The sequence below is a fragment of the Amphiura filiformis genome, chromosome 14 (assembly GCF_039555335.1).
Source record: "Amphiura filiformis chromosome 14, Afil_fr2py, whole genome shotgun sequence".
Lineage (NCBI taxonomy): Eukaryota > Metazoa > Echinodermata > Ophiuroidea > Amphilepidida > Amphiuridae > Amphiura > Amphiura filiformis.
In genome coordinates this window covers 32,066,882-32,084,238 of record NC_092641.1, presented here as the reverse complement: position 1 = coordinate 32,084,238, position 17,357 = coordinate 32,066,882, and positions in this window count along the sequence as shown.

The following is a 17,357-nucleotide window of genomic DNA, read 5'->3' as shown; positions in this document are numbered from 1 at the left end:
AAATTGCCCGACCAGCGATTAAATCCTCAATTGGGTGTTCTGGTTAAACATGATCAGTAGGAGCGCTATAGGTCTAGGAATTTCTTTGCTATATTGAAGTTCTGGCAACACTATAGCCATGCCGGTATTCCTATTAAACCCAGGGATATCGATCCACAATGCTAGTACTAGCCTTAGATTTCAGCGTTGATTTTGAAATTTTTTCAGCCGACAGTGAAAGATGGTGAAATCAAAACGTAAATTCTGACAAGACTATGATATATAGCTCACGGTGATGTGCGTTAGAAAGTTGGGGAAAATCCTGAATTACCGAACTATATTACTTTGAAAAGCCAAAAGGTTGATCAAAAAAAAAGGCTCGCGGGCAGAGTTTAAGCCTATCAAAATCGAAAATCTTACACGAAATGACTGAATTTCACGCCTAAGTTTAACACTAGGATTTGAAAATGATTGCTTTTTATTTGGCCGAGAAAATTAATTTTACATTGAAAAGGTGTAACTCAAAATTTAGCTCATTTCAACACCAAATTCGATCGTTTGTATTGCCTCATTAAATGACTGAGTGAGCCTTGCAGAACAAAAGAATTGGTTGTCCAGGTTGCTAACTGGAATAAAATGGAATACATGAATTGCGCTAATCGAGAACATTGAGAATAGGAATGTGACTGTGTAATGCTGGGGGTATTGACCTTGGTATTCATTCAAACATGAATAAATCTGAGGCGTACGATGCGAATAAATTCAGCAGATGTTTCATTGTATTAAATAAACTACAGGCTAGTGACTTTTCAACTCAACATTTCACAGAAATGTTGTGTTCCCTTCTCTTATAGTTATATACCGTATGTAGTCGACACTTTGCACTATGTACATGCCTAGTGTGATTAAAGTAAAGTGTCGTGGCGTTTTAAAATGATCTACGTACTTCTGAAAAGTTTTAAAGATCCCAGCTGTGATACAATCCTCGACTTTAAAACTTTCTAACTCGGTTATATAAATCGTCAAAATTTATATGGTCAATTCCAGCCAAAGCGGGACAAAATTCTCTCTGGGGCCATTTTGAAAATGTTTTCCTTTTCAATTCTAGACTTATCAAATGAGACGATCATATCTAGTGAATCATCAGGTGGAAGTGCCATCGGATTGAAAAATGACTTTTCTTGCTAGACCAAATAAAGTGTTAAATGCGCATATGCATGTTACCCACGAATTCAAGCCTTTTTCACCTGTTGTACGCCATAAAATTTCACTTTCTCTAATATCTTTCAATATTTTATGTGTGACTCATATACACTAGAAATCGGTGAAGACTTTGAACGTAAAATAGAATTTTATTACATATATCTACAAAGAAATATTTTGGTTATTACAAATTTTAAGAAAGAACCAGGTGTACAGTTAAGATTGTGTCAATTCTTCGAACTCTTTCCAAAGTGGCTGTCATTTAACATTACTGTATTATTTCGAAAGATTAGAATAAATGCTTCATATAAATATAAAGTTAGATTTTGTATCTCGTCGCAGGATGAGGATCTCGGATGGATTCGTGGGTAACAGCGTCTGGAAAATAGCAATTCCTATTAAATTTTTTAAATAAAAATAAAAAAAACTTTTCCGTATGTCAATAATTTAGGCTGCAATGGCACTAAAATGAATTTTTATCAAAATACAAACTACATGGAATATTTAGAATGGATCATTATGGCATTTTGGGTGTAACAATTTTGAGAATAATGAAGTTGCCAAATTCAAATAGACAGAGCAAACAGTTTTATATTATTATTTTAGTAAAATCATTCCATATTTTCATGCAGCAATATTCTATTAAATCGTGTTTGACAGTTCCTATGTACTAAAACACTATCAATACATTGTTAACTATAATTTAAGTAGGGATTCGTGGGTAACCAAAATGTTCGTGGGTAACACATATTTGAAGGTATGTATTGGTAAGCGGCAAAATAGAAAATATTACAGAAGGTTGGAAACCATCATGCGGTTATTCCTCCATTGTGTTTCAATGATTCCCGTTTCTCTAACCAATTGCATTTACCCAAAAAATGGTAATTTAGGATAATCAATCAAAACTTCATGATACAGCTCCAGTATACCTTCAAGAGGACGCTATTAAACAGGACTGTTTTGGAACCTATTTCGCATGTTTTCAAAATGTTAAGATGCATAAGAAACATATAATTTACGAGTAAATCCTTGGATTCGTGGGTAACGCCGAATTCGTGGGTAAAGCTATAAGTACTATATTACCGTTTGGGGTTTGCGTTTCTTAGGTGCATAAACTGTAAGTACTGTAAAAATTATAGCATACCCATGGCTTGAATATGTGCTGATTTAAACTTAAAATAAACAATCTCCTTGTTTTTCAAGGTTAGCATCTATTCGGGATTCGTGGGTAACAAAAGTTTAAACCGTCGTAGATTCTTTTTTAAAGCGGTGAACGTATTTTTACGATTTACAATTTTAAGCGCTTGTCAAACTAAATTCAGTGTCCAAAGTCATTAAATGTTAATTTAAGTTATGGCAATTATATTTGCTGGACTCGTGGGTAACAGTTGATACGTGGGTAACGTCAAATTTGATTTTATGGAATTTTATGGGTAAAACGTATTTGCATAAAATAATCACTTGGACCTCAGAATTATAGAACGAAACTTCGTTTCATGATATAGTCATTTATGGCATATTCACTTAACATTTTTCAGAACGATCATTTTATTTTTGATACGCGGGTAACAAAATTATTAGCCAAATTGACTTAATGGCCTCTAGAGTCCACAAACCTTGGTGGAATTCAATCGTTTTACATATGATGAGAGATCATGCAAACGTCTTTCTAACGGTAATAATTTCATTTTGATTGAAGGACATTCAATGACATATATGGTGCTTTATCTTTGGATTCGTGGGTAACGCCAATTCATTTAAGCCATCATAACTTGTCCCCTGGTATGACTTGCTAGTAAAGGCCTATATGCACAAAGAGAGCACATTGGACGTGACATGATATGCTCCATCAATAACGTGATTTCCTTTATTAATGACATTTTAAAGTGGAAAGTTAACACAGAGAGAATTTTGTCCCGCTTTCGCTGGAATTGACCATATACAATTGTTCAATTTGTTTTGGGTTTTATGGTTCAGGGTGTGTTTTTTTCAATTGATAAATACGATCTAACGAACGACAAGATATGGCGAATTTGGTATTGTCAGAACCTCTGCGCATTCATGTTTTATATTATTTATGGCATCTTACATGTCATCAATAATATAGAGTGTAAGAAATTTTAAACTCAAGAACCGGCACTTGAACCTTTTTTCTCTTCTGGTCGTTTTCTATTCAAGGTTTTGTATAATAGTATGCACGTCACTATCGAACTGACTCGTCCTAAAAGTTAACATTTCAGACGAGTCAGCTTACATTGATGCACATCAATTCGGCAGATGTTTCTAACAAAGTAAAGGCTAGTGACCTCTCAACTATTTTAATAAAACTTAAGGTTTATTCTCAATCAATATAAATATTCCTTATATGGTTTTTCAATGGAATTGATAAGGCTTATATTGAAATATCTTACTATACATCAAATAACATTTTTCTGACCAGCCGTTTTTAGAAACACCTGTCGAGACGAGCTAAAGGAAGTCTAGAGGCAAAGGTCAAATAAAAGGCAATACTGGCAGACTGTACATACCATATCGTGAACCTAATCTGTCGATAATCTACTTTAAATCCAATCAAAAAGAAAACATGTGCGAATAGAGGACAAAATAAATATGTGATCAAGCAAAATGAGTCGGATGTCGGGAATAATTGATTTTGAGATATAGCCAATAATAGGATACTGCCATGAGAGGTTCTGGTTAAAACTATAGGCCCGAGGTGAGATCAATAGTACTATTTTCCTGAGGGGTGCAGTCCCGAAGGAAAATAGTATTAATTGATCCCAACGAGGGACCATAGTTTTAACCAGAACCTCGAATAAAGGCAGTATATATTTGTTTTATATACTTCATTAATATATTCTTTGTTCATTGATTGGTTAAAAGAAAAAAATATTTGACGTTTCGACTCTCCAGCTTCTATCCTGAGTGAACAGCACGACCAATTTAAGCACAACCTATATTTTGCCCTTCAAAAAATCGAATAGGCTAAAATCGGGCTTACCAATTACAGCAGCGCGAATCACGCTATGGCAGTTTCGCGTGCGTGAACTGTTCCGTCGCATCGAATGCGGCATGGTCAAAAGTACTATTTACGGCTTGGCGGTACTATTTACGGCTCATCCGGGACATTGAAAATACTATTTACGGCTTAGAGGTACTATTTACGGATAGGAGTACAGATGGTACAACTATTTTAGTCATGTGATCCACTTTTAACCAATCAATGAACAATAATATATTAATGAAGTATATAATATTCAACATCCTTTGTATTTTATTGTTCTGGGCAACACTACAGTGGCAATATCTCTGGAACCAAAAGAATAATTATGATGGGGTTTTTAGCAAAATAAAGTTCAGACTCGTTTTGCTTGATTGCATCACCGTGATTGATTATACGCAAATGTGATTGTGTAATAGAACGAGTATTGACCTTGGTATACATTCAGACATGAATAAATCTGAAGCATCGATGTAAATAAATTCAGCAGATGTTTCATTGTATTAAATAACCTATACTAAAAGGCTAGTGACTTTTCAACTCAGCTTTTCACAGGAATGTTGTATTCCAAAGTGATACATGTAGTCGACACTTTGCACTCTTTAGTTTCTGAATTCATTGTATGATTTACAACCTGTCTGACTTGGACGCTTCGTCGCTTTATTAACCGTGACGCTTGCCACAATCCTGTTAGGGGTCCGGTCCTCTCGCGCCTTGATTACGAAAACTCTCAGTTGCTGAGTGCACGTGCAGTAGATCTTAAGCGTGTCCAAGAAACAAGGCCACACGGTCAGTTTTTAGTTGTGGCAGAGACCAGCCCTGTTGCATGAATTGGCTCCCAGTTGATGAGCGAATTCAGTACAAGAACCTGTTGTATATTTACAAATGTCTTATTTGGAAGAGCTTTATCTGTTTGCAAAGATGTACGCGTAATGATCATCTTTGTGCTGGACGCCGAATCCGCTCTCACGCCGACTGCACCCGCCTGTCCACTCTCAGGTTACACAAAATGGTCGGTAATTGTTGCCGGTGCTCCTCGTATTTGGAATAACCTATAAGCCCATGAAGATCAATGAAGCAGAGTATGTGTCTTGTTTCAAGCGCATCCTGAAAACATCATTATTCCCGTGAGCATTCAGATGATGTCGTGTACAAGACACATAATGATTCCAACTTGTTCAAATTAAAAAACCTATAAAAAGGATTTCTCTCACCTCAAGTATTCCGAAAAAGTGTAAGTTGGGAGATTGGGAGATTTTTGAGTTAGCATCTAGTTTTCCTACATAAATGGAAGCAATGTTTTTGGCATCCTTACACCCTTTAAAAAGGATACAACTAGAATCAATTAGTTTTGACCTTTGTGTATGAAATTTTTTACTTTTCACCTATTCGACCGTAGAAAAATACGACAATCTACTTTTTCCTGCCCTGTGGTGACAGCAACAATTTGCGATACATTACAACATGATGTGACTATTTTTAAGTTTTGACCCCCCCCCCCAAATCCGTGGCCGTCGACCCTTCGTTGGAAACACAGGGGGCATAGGAAAAATGGAACCAGTTAAAGTCTTATCATTTTAGTTTTAGGGATACCATAAAACATTAGCCATAAAATTCCAAACCCACAGCGCCCTGTACTGCATGGGACTTTTACGGTAATTGCCTCTTAATTGCCTGTGATATTTTTTTTGTGCGCAGTATATAGTATGTTGTCATATGTTAGTTCAATCAATGGATGAAGAAAGATTATCATGCCATGACCGATATCATTGTTGTTCTAGCTGTCTACACTAGTGGAAGTTTTGGATGAGAAAACGGACATTTTGATGAGAATCGGCCAAAATGGTGATAATTTAATTTTCTCATTCTCTTGGATGAGAAACTTCCTGGTGTGTGTGTCAATCATTATTGTCTTATTAAAACTGATGACAATTGCTAATCCCCGATTATTATTTTCTCATCCAAAAGAATGAGAAAATTAAATTCTCACCATTTTGGCCGTTTCTCATCAAAATGTCCGTTTTCTCATCCAAAACTTCCACTAGTGTTATCTGACAATTGCTATATTGCCCATATTCATGACATTTAAAGATGTCCGGATCTATGTGTGTCTTTATTACGATTAAAAAAAACAATCAATTATCATGCCATAGATAAATTAGGGTTTTAAAACTTATTTTCATGTTTCACAATGTCAATTGTCATGAATATAGAAGAAAAGTTTACTGGTTTGAATAAGTCACACAAAAAAAAGAAGAAAAAAGTGAAACTGTTGGGGCTCGAACCACTAGCCTTTCGTTTCACCGTCTGAAGTACTGTCCATTACACCACGCTGTCATGTTGAAATAATTACGGGATTCCGTGATATATGGGTGCGCATTGCATTCTCGTGATTATGAAAATGGTAAATCTCGACAGACGATTTACATTTGCTAAAATCAGTAAAATGTAAATAATGTTAGAGCTAACAAAACGTAAAATAGTAAAATTAGATGTAGTTTTGAACAAGCTTTCAAACAAAACACTTTCCAAATAAAAGTTGACACCAAATCGGCCTAAATTATGAATTTTGTCAACGGTTTACCATTTCTAAATTAAAGAAACTCCTTGTACTAATATTCAGTATTAGACTATGGTAAACCGTCAAATCACTATGTGATTCAATGGGACGATTTACAATCGCACTTTACCATTTCACGCAAATAAAATGATCAATTTTAAAGATATTTCTGCATGAGTAGGCCTACTTCATGAGCGTATTAATGCGATTTTTTTATTGGTTCGTTTTTTGGTTTGTTTTTTTTTGCTTTGGGGAGGGCGTTGATCTGAAAAAGGTGAAAAAGGTCGTTTTTTGACTATATTGCCCTGCACTGCAGCGTTCACGCGATACATATCCACTGAACTATATCATGCTGATCACTCACATCTGTAAGATTAGTAATGTTTGAAAAGAGCGCTATTGTATTCAATCTATGATTGTAGACATACACAGGTGATGGGTGCAACCTGCTTGTAGTGCAGGGCGATATAGTCAAAATTGATACAATAAGTTGTTTTATTTTATATCCACATCATAGCTTATGCATTAACTAATATTCATTGAAAATTTGGAGTAATTCTATCAAGTAGTTTTAAAGTTACAGCCAAAAGTTTAAAATCAGATGTTAATTTTAGCGATTGCCTCATACAATCCCCGAAATATGTCTTGAAACATTAAAGCGTCTTTAGGGAAAATAAATCCCCACTCCCCCGTGCAATGTTGAAACGTGCAAATGTGTTCAGCGTGTCTCCAAAGTGTCGCAACATTGAATGATGGGGGGTGGGGAAGGGAAAAGTGTTAATTGATGGCCCAGCTTTCTTCTAATTCCAAATATTGAACATTTTTATCCACATTAAAAATACACTTTTGATTTCATTCAAGATGCCTAAAGCGTTTCAAGGACATTTTTCGGGGATTGTCTGAGGCAATCGCTAAAATTAACATCTGATTTTAATCTTTTGGCTATAACTTTAAAACTACTTGAAAGAATCACTCCAAATTTTCAATGAATATTAGTTAGTGCATAAGCTATGATGTGGATATAAAATAAAACAACTAATTGTATCAATTTTGACTATATCGCCATGCACTACAAGCAGGTTGCACCCATCACCTGTGTATGTCTACAATCATAGATTGAATACAATAGCGCTCTTTTCATACATACTAATCTTACAGATGTGAGTGATCAGCATGATATAGTTCAATGCATAGGTACCGCGTGAAAACATTTCCATGACTATTTATTAATAGATAGGCTATGATGTGGGCACAAAATAAAACAACTAATCTTTTATTTAGATAGTGGTCAAATAATTCATTTGTACTGCATCCATTTGCATATCTTCTGGAGCGTGCCTATAGAGGAGATGATTTGAACTAATGACCTTATGTGCAAGCACTCTATAAGTAAATACTTATGAAAACGTATGAAACTTGAACGTGGGGGTGTGTGGGGGGAGGGGTTACACGATAATCGATTATCGATTTTCCTCCACCACCCTCAACCACACAAATATAACCCCCCCCAATCATCCTTAGCGACTGCGATTGAACATGACAGCCTGTGATCATCATTTCTGTGTTAGGTTTTAGAATTTAATTGAATATTGACAATTAATTGATCATTGATTGTCGGTTATCGACTGTCTATTACCCCCCCCCCCTCCACCACCACCAACAACTCAAACACTGCTTAACAACGACATCTACCGGCGTGGCGTGTTAAATAAAGACTGTGATCACGAACTCCTACACTAGTGGAAGTTTTGGATGAGAAAACGGACATTTTGATGAGAATCGGCCAAAATGGTGAGAATTTAATTTTCTCATTCTCTTGGATGAGAAACTTCCTGGTGTGTGTGTCAATCATTATTGTCTTATTAAAACTGATGACAATTGCTAATCCCCGATTATTATTTTCTCATCCAAAAGAATGAGAAAATTAAATTCTCACCATTTTGGCCGTTTCTCATCAAAATGTCCGTTTTCTCATCCAAAACTTCCACTAGTGCTAGTATGTTTGTCATCGGCGACGACAAGTATGCAGTTTAAATGCAATACGTGTTTAGTGTGTGACCTCATTTTATGATATTATGTAACAGATCTTGTAGAATTAATTTCACAACATACGTTTGGAGAGCGAGATGGTGCATCGGTTGATCCCTCGCCTTGCGGCTGAGGTTCCTGGTTCAAGCCCCGGCCGTTCCCAATGACTGTATGTGCAGTTGGTTTACCCCGATCCAAGCTTGCTTTCGCAGGTTTTCTTCAGTTTCCTCCTGCTTTCAAAATCGGTTATTAGTTGTTTATGGTTTATATCAAAAACTTCCTTCACCCAATGGACTGTGGGGAGCTGCAGATATTGGCGGATGTTAAAATCTATGTGCGGATGGGTTTGCGCTGGGGTCGGCTGCCTAGTTAATGCGTTCTGATTATGATGATTCACCAGGCAGCGAAATTACGGCGCTTTGAATCTTCTGAAAAATACGCTATATAAATCTAAAATGTATCATTTATTTGCCACAAATCCACTCACACCTGCACATTTGCACGCATTTACAGCAACTCAAATACTCATAAAAATACACCCACCCCTCCAGTTTGTACAATATAACTATTTTACAATCACCTTCAAGCTGATGTGTGTGCTTTTACACTTACGACCTACCCCACGCACACACCCCAACCCCTAAGCGCCTACATGTATACCTCTACAGTTTGTAAGAGATATCCCGATAGGAAATGTTTTTTGACAATTACCATGAACAGAAAAATAACTTTATCGTTGTGGTTCAATTGATACAACAAAATAATACAATTTGTACCTACCGTCAGGGTGCCTTTATTCGTATACGCTCACGTTGTTTGACATTTTCTTATATCAGGGAAGATGTAAGAGTAACGAAAGCTCAAAGATTGAATGTCATTATGTCATCATACATGCAAACCCTGGCAGCAATAATAGATTTCAGATAAAACACGACCGAAGTTTCATGGTTAATTATAATGATTTGTCGCTTGTTAGCTCTTTCAGTCTCGACCATTTATAATAGAAACTGTTTTGAATTGTTTTAAGTTTACTGAAATCATTGCTAAAAAAACCTTAAACTGTTTCCTTCAGAAATTTATATCATTACCAAAAACAACTGGCTTATATGTGAAGTTTTATTTAGTTACAATTCTTTCTTGTGGTATCCACATGTTGTATCCCATTCAAGCAGCAAGTCCACATTACACGCAAGTCACGCATTTCATACATAGCTTTCAACACATCACTAATGAAACCTCTTCAAGTCCACTTTTGTGAGAGAGTGGTGACACATAAAGCTGTCAGAAAGTAGATCAAGGCAAAACACGAAAGTGAATAATGGATCTTAAGGTAGTGTAAGATATTTGTTGACAGCTACGTACCTTACAACAATAATTACTTATACGGGCTCTTATTAAGGTACAGGAGACGATCCTGTATAAACAGTGATCGGAGTGCCCATCTCTCTTTCATTGGCGATTGGGCCAGACTCCTCCATGTAATGTTGCTATAGGGGATCGCTACACCTCCTCCACAGCGAGTCTGTTATCTTCCCAGCATTTAAGAATGCCGATACCATTTATACCATTTATACACCAGGGTGGAGAGGAGTAACCGAGATAAAGTGCCTTACTCAAGGGCACAACAGGATGGCGTCGCCGGGCTCGAATCCACAACTTTCCGATTATGAGTCGGAGCCCGTCCCGCATGGCCAACTTGCTCCCAGTCGGGTTCTTATATATTGAGTATTGTGCTTACTTACTTATTCGAGTCTCATAATTCTATTGGTGTGGGAAACAATAGAAGGAATAATAAGTGATTTGCTATATCAGTACTACCTAAGATTCATAACAATTCTGATTTTCCAGTAGGCGAAGGCGCCCTGTTTAACGTTACCTTTGGACACCCTGGTAAGTCGGGTGAAAAATAAGTAAAATAATTAAATATCCCAAGCTAACGCTAAAATGGGGCGCCTCAGCCTAATGCTACATACTGGAACAGGTAGATTTGATAATGAACGGAATAAATAGCAAATATAAAAACAATCTGATAAAAACATATTCTGCCATAAAGGTAGAATAAAAGTACAAAATTATACTTCAACCGCACGATAATATATTAATTATCGTGCGGTTGAGGCTGTTTAAGCTACGTACACTAGCAGTTGACAGTGATATCAATTAACACTTGCAGCTGGTGGTGCAGTTATACAAAAAAATATTCTGTACATAAAATATTTTATTATCCCTTGAATAATTATGTAAAAATTATTGTGTCACAGATGAAGGCGCTTTATGAAGCACAAAGAATAAAGTTACTGACCCAGTTGTGGAGGCACATAAACATATAGATTCCTCACTTATGTAACCCGTCATAAATCTAAATCTGTTCGTGTTATGACAATTTGGTTGACACAATCGTGTGCAGAATCGTGTTAGCTCCAATTTGACACGCGTTTTTTACCAAAAGCTTTGAATTAGCCAAAATTGGTTCCAGTATTTGAAATTTGACGCATTTCAAAAAGAAAATTGCAAATCAAAGCGATCACGAAAGTAAAATTGATGGCATGGCCAAGGTCGCTTGCCCACTATCCACAGAGGCCGTATAGAGCGCGGAAGATGTCTACAACCATGCTGAAAATCAATTAGAATAATTTCACGTGAGCAAAATAAAAATCACTGATTTAATTAACTGTATAATCCTATTGTCCTATTGTGGGCCTCACAAACCCCCGATGGTTGAATTTGATGGTGAGTCTTAACCGCAGGTACGATGGGGTTAAAATGTATCACTAAAATGAGCAAAAATGGTGTCTCTACGATTATCTGAAGTCATTTGGGTGAAAATCTCACTCTCCAAAAGGGTGATAAGAGTGAAAATCACCCCTAAAAGAGTAAAACTATACTCTTTAAGGAGTATCACTCTTTCAACAAGGTATGATATAAGAGCATTCCGCTTTTAAGAGTAATATCCCTTATATCATACCATGAGAGGGTAGGTATTTTGGAGTGATAATTACTTTTTGGAGAGTACAACTCCTCTTTCGCAGGGCGATGGTTAACATTACCCTTGCCCTTGATAAGACACTATAAGTAATCATGAGACTAGCAAATCCGTGTCAAGACATAACAGTTGATACATCGTATGGAAACTTAACATTGATTGTTTTGCTCTGACGAACATACACGCGTTGATAAGGTGTGCATAAAGTACATTGTATCCCTTAACATGCTTAAGGTGGTTTAGCGATTACTGTAATTCGGTCTCTGCTACATACTTAATCCGTTTGTCATGTTTTATTTATAGAATTAGAATCAACTATGTTTTCAATTACAAGTAAGCCAGTAAAGTCATCAGTTAAAATAGTTATCACTCTCAGCATAGTCAGCGCCTCATTTCAAATATATAGTTTTAGTTTTGGTTTTGGTTTTGGTCACGTGGTTTCCTATTGTCCTGCCTAACCACTTGAATCATAAGATATCGAACTCATTGTGTCTACCTTTTGTTTAAAACCGAACATTTGTGTCAGTCAGTTTCGGTTTTGGTTTCAGTTTCTTATAAGTGGTGTGAGTCGTAAAATTATTTGATTTGAAGTTACCTACTCTAAGTATACAAAAGAAATGTTTAAATTTCGCAGTGCAATATTCACGAGGAGAGAAATCGAGCATGGTAATCTACATTGCCTCATTTCAAATATTTAGTTTTAGTTTTGGTTTTGGTTTTGGTCACGTGGTTTCCTATTGTCCTGCCTAACCACTTGAATCATAAGATATCGAACTCATTGTTTCTACCTTTTGTTTAAAACCGAACATTTGTGTCAGTCAGTTTCGGTTTTGGTTTCAGTTTCTTATAAGTGGTGTGAATCGTAAAATTATTTGATTTGAAGTTACCTACTCTAAGTATACAAAAGAACTGTTTAAATTTCGCAGTGCAATATTCACGAGGAGGGAAATCGAGCATGGTAATCTACATTGAAAGACGTGGTTTACAAAACCGAAAAAGCCTAGGCTAATTCACCTGTGAAAAAATATAGACCATCGAAATATTTGCATTCGACATTACAAAGGGGCCACTATTGTAATTGTATAGGTGCTATAAACAAAATGATTCATGTCCTTAATCCCATGTACCAGAATCGATGGAAGGCAATTATATGACCTCTAATAACCTAATGACTTTTACTGAAGCAATTTTTACTGCAAAAAGTAGAAGATAGAGGGGAGAAGAGATTATGTGGTGTGTGTGGGGGGGTGGAGGGCAAGGGGATATGGGCCGGGAGAGAGAGAAACATATGAGAGAGAGAGCATTGGAAGTGAAAGAGAAGGGGAGGAGAGCTCGAGATGAAGATATCGAATGTAGGGGAGGAGGAGGGGAAAGGGGTAATTTAGGGAAGAGGTGGTTATATAGGGAGGGGAGGTTGTGCTTCCCGGGGATAATAAACTAATTCATAATCAAATCATCTCCCTCCATGCATCGTTTATGTTTCATACAAACAAACAAATCCCCCACCCCACCCCATCCTTCAATATACGCGCATGTATATGATTTCTAGGCCTAGAACTCGTGAGTGTAATATGCCACCTACCGTCGACAGAGAGCATAAACTGTCGTCCGCGGGATAGATTTCCGATATCAATCATGATAATAATTATGTTAGCACAATAGGCTATTGTATACTTCTGGTTATATACCCTATACTGTGTCCTCCCAGCATAATAGTGTTATGATTGCAGGCCAGATCAGCTCTACTTTTTAATCCCTTGATTTTTGGTTTCTGAACAAAAGAGAAACCAAAACTATATATTTGAAATGAGGGATTGAAAGACGTGGTTTACAAAACCGAATAAGCCTTGGCTAATTCACCTGTGAAAAAATATAGACCATCGGAATATTTGCATTCGAGATTACAAAAGGGGCCACTATTGTAATTGTATAGGTGCTATAAACAAAATCGATTCATGTCCTTAATCCCATGTACCAGAATCGATGGAAGGCCATTATATGACCTCTAATAACCTAATGACTTTTACTGAAGCAATTTTTACTGCAAAAAGTAGAAGATAGAGGGGAAAATAGATTGTGTGGTGTGTGTGGTGGTGGTGGTGGTGGGGGGGTTGTTGGAGGGCAAGGGGGATATGGGCCGGGAGAGAGAGAAACAGATGAGAGAGAGCATTGGAAATGAAAGAGAAGGGGAAGGAGAGCTCGAGATGAAGATTTCGAATGTAGGGAAGGAGGAGGGGGAAAGGGGTAATTTAGGGAAGAGGTGGTTATATAGGGAGGGAGCCCCTCTTAAAGAGGTATGGGTTGTGCTTCCTGGGGATAATAAACTAATTCATAATCAAATCATCTCCATGCATCGTTTATGTTTCATACAAACAAATCCCCACACGCCCCATCCTTCAATATACGCGCATGTATGATTTCTAGGCCTAGAACTCGTGAGTGTAATATGCCACCTACCTTCGACAGAGAGCATCAACTGTCGTCCGCGGGATAGATTTCCGATATCAATCATGATAATTATTATGTTAGCACAATAGGCTATTGTATACTTCTGGTTATATACCCTATACTATGTCCTCCTAGCATAATAGTGTTATGATTGCAGACCAGATCAGCTCTACTTTTTAATCCCTTGATTTTTGGTTTCTGAACAAAGGAGAAACCAAAACTAAATATTTGAAATGAGGGAGTGTATTGCTGGTTTAACCAGTGTATTGCTTGTTTAACCAGTGTAGTTTCATTCAATATTTTGAGGCGCTCTCTGTCTTGAATCAGTAGAGATGAGCTTATTTTTACATATTTACATACTGCAGTTACTGTTCATTTTCCTATACATAATACACAGTACTCTTACCATTGACGCGTGACCTCTACAAACAGTGTATGTTATAGGCATTGCCTAGTTAACGTCACTGTGTAAAAAATAACCGGCAAATATTTAAAGTACTCTCTGTAATTCTAGAAAATATAGTTTTGTAACATGTCCTAAATTTTTAGCTAATTTAGGTGTTTGGAAATATTCGCACTTTGGTGTTTTTGGAAGGATTGTGTAAACGACAGATAACACCAAAAAAAATGAAGAAATTATTTCCAAACCGTGTTAAGTCTACAACTTTTATGTTTCTCATTTTTGGTTAACAATATGTAGACTATTGTCTCATTTCGGAAACAAAGGCCCACACAGTATTGTAATACCTTGCGTATGCTTTATAATCGTTCACCCAACTGAAACTATAATACCAGCTCATTGCAATATCGCACAGATAAAACAGAAATATGTGTTGTGTGGATTTAACCAGAGAAGATCTGATTTAACATAGTTCAGCTGTTTTCAATGAGTGTTATCTTGGTTTAATAGCTTTTAATGGAGTTTAATTCCTGCAAAGGTCGTGGTGAATTCTACTGTAGAGATAACTGCATTATGACGAAAATCAAAGCTTGCCTGTAATTGACAGCAGATAGAAATATCTAGAGGATTGAGAACCAGAAAACCTTAACTGAAACTGAAAACCATAGTGAGTTAAAGCTTTGTGGTTCTCAACCCTCGATATGTACTGACGCCAAGATATGTATTAACCCGTTGACGTCTGAAGCTCTATGGATCAGGTTGGAATCTTAACTTTATTGTGTTGTGATATTCTATATGTACCTGTAGAGTATAAGAGTATGGGAGTAATGATCTGCTGTTACTGACCAGATTAGACCTTGGAATTTCATAAATAGGCCTAGGTTATGACATCTAACAAAACGCCTTAAAGCCATAATGTGTGATTTGCTTCACAGCGACGCCCTCAATTTTACTTTTTGCATAATTATAATGCCCAGTGGTGTACTAAAATACCACGTAAAATACCAACCCTGAAGTACTTTAATAACAGTAAAATTTAACTTTTTATATTAAAACCGGGTCAACCCGGTTTTATTCAGAGTTCATCGATCGACTGCTTGCTAACATTTCCCGTGGATGTCAGCTTTATGTGTATACACACGTCAAGCGCGATACCCCGTGCAGTATTACATGTTACGATCGGCGAGCGTAGTACACGCATTGTAGGCGCTGGAATGAAATCGTAATTTTCTTCGTTAAACCTCACTTGTCTGGCTCGAACTTAAAAGGGGATAATGTGATCAGTGAAAGCAAACATTTAATTCGGAATCTATTCTTTATGCAAATCACAACCTATTGCTTTAAATGTTTGACACAACCTGTGTTTTCCTCTATGGGTGCGATTCATGTGCTGTCTCTGCCGATATGCAAACAATACTTTTGCCACCACTTCTTCAAACTAATTTTGTACGGGGATGTGCCACGCAGACTTTCGGATGCTGACTTTCTCTACACCTACTTTTTGCTGTTATTGCCACCCATCAGTATACCAATTTTTCACAAAACACCCAAATCAATACCAAAATGTGAAACGGATCCATCAACTTCCTTCTATAAGCGGATAATTGTACCGTAGCCTTAAAAATTGTTAGCAGTTAGTTGTATTCCGGGGAGCAGAATGACAGGTCTAAGTAAATTCATCATTAAGGTCTGGGACGTACGGGACAGCAAAAATTTAAAGTGTGTAAGGATGTTGCTTTTCTGTATATGCACAGACGATATGTTTGTGAATGTATCGCATGCTCTGAGGTATATAATAATTTATATACTACTGTACCAGAGCCTTAGGGCATACTGTTTCAATCTTGTGACGACATACCGTATAGTGTAGACCACGCATAAGTAGCAATAGTAAAAATGGGAACACCACAGTTAATATTGTATAATATTGACGCCTGGGTAAATAATATAAATAAATTCATCATGACAGCGTTGAAGCAATAAAGTGTCTATGGATTATAGGCAGAGGCCTCGACGACATGTAGAATATTCGATGAATATTTTTAACAAAGACAGTGTTCGTTATTCAATCTTTTTCAGACATCTTTTATCTTTTAACGACTATTTGTTGACGTAATATCGATAATATATTTCTACCAGATATTTCATGTTTTAATCAATTTATAATCAACAAACATGGGTTAATTAAAAAACATGGGTTAATTAAAAAATAAAACAAAAAAAACAAAGGATAAATCAACCCTAGAACACAATTCCGCGACGAAATGTGAACTTTTTCAAGCAATTTGGATTTTCTTCACGTTCAATTTTTGTGGCACTTTTCACATTTGTTGTGCCATACCTGCAAATGGTTATATTTTAGTAAGAAAAACGTTAGATTATAAGCATGTTGCGTCAAATGGCATATTATAAGCCTACCGTTACTATAGAGAATATTGGGTTTCATGTTCCAAAAACATATATGCGCAAGTTCTGCTTTTCGTGTGATATTAGTTATTACCCCAAAAAAATATTTCATTGAAATTAGCCCTCCCACTCAGCCATTTCTAAAAGGTTATCAGGTTTCCTTAGCCTGTGCAATAAATTAGCATTAAATAAATTTTATTCTAAAAACACTTTTATGCGTATATACTGCTGTGGGTCAAATTTACCTTTACCTTTTGGAAAGATATATTAAGTAATCACGAGACTAAAAATCCGTGTCAAGACATACGGGTTGCTACATGAGGAGGAACTTAACACTTATTGATTTTCC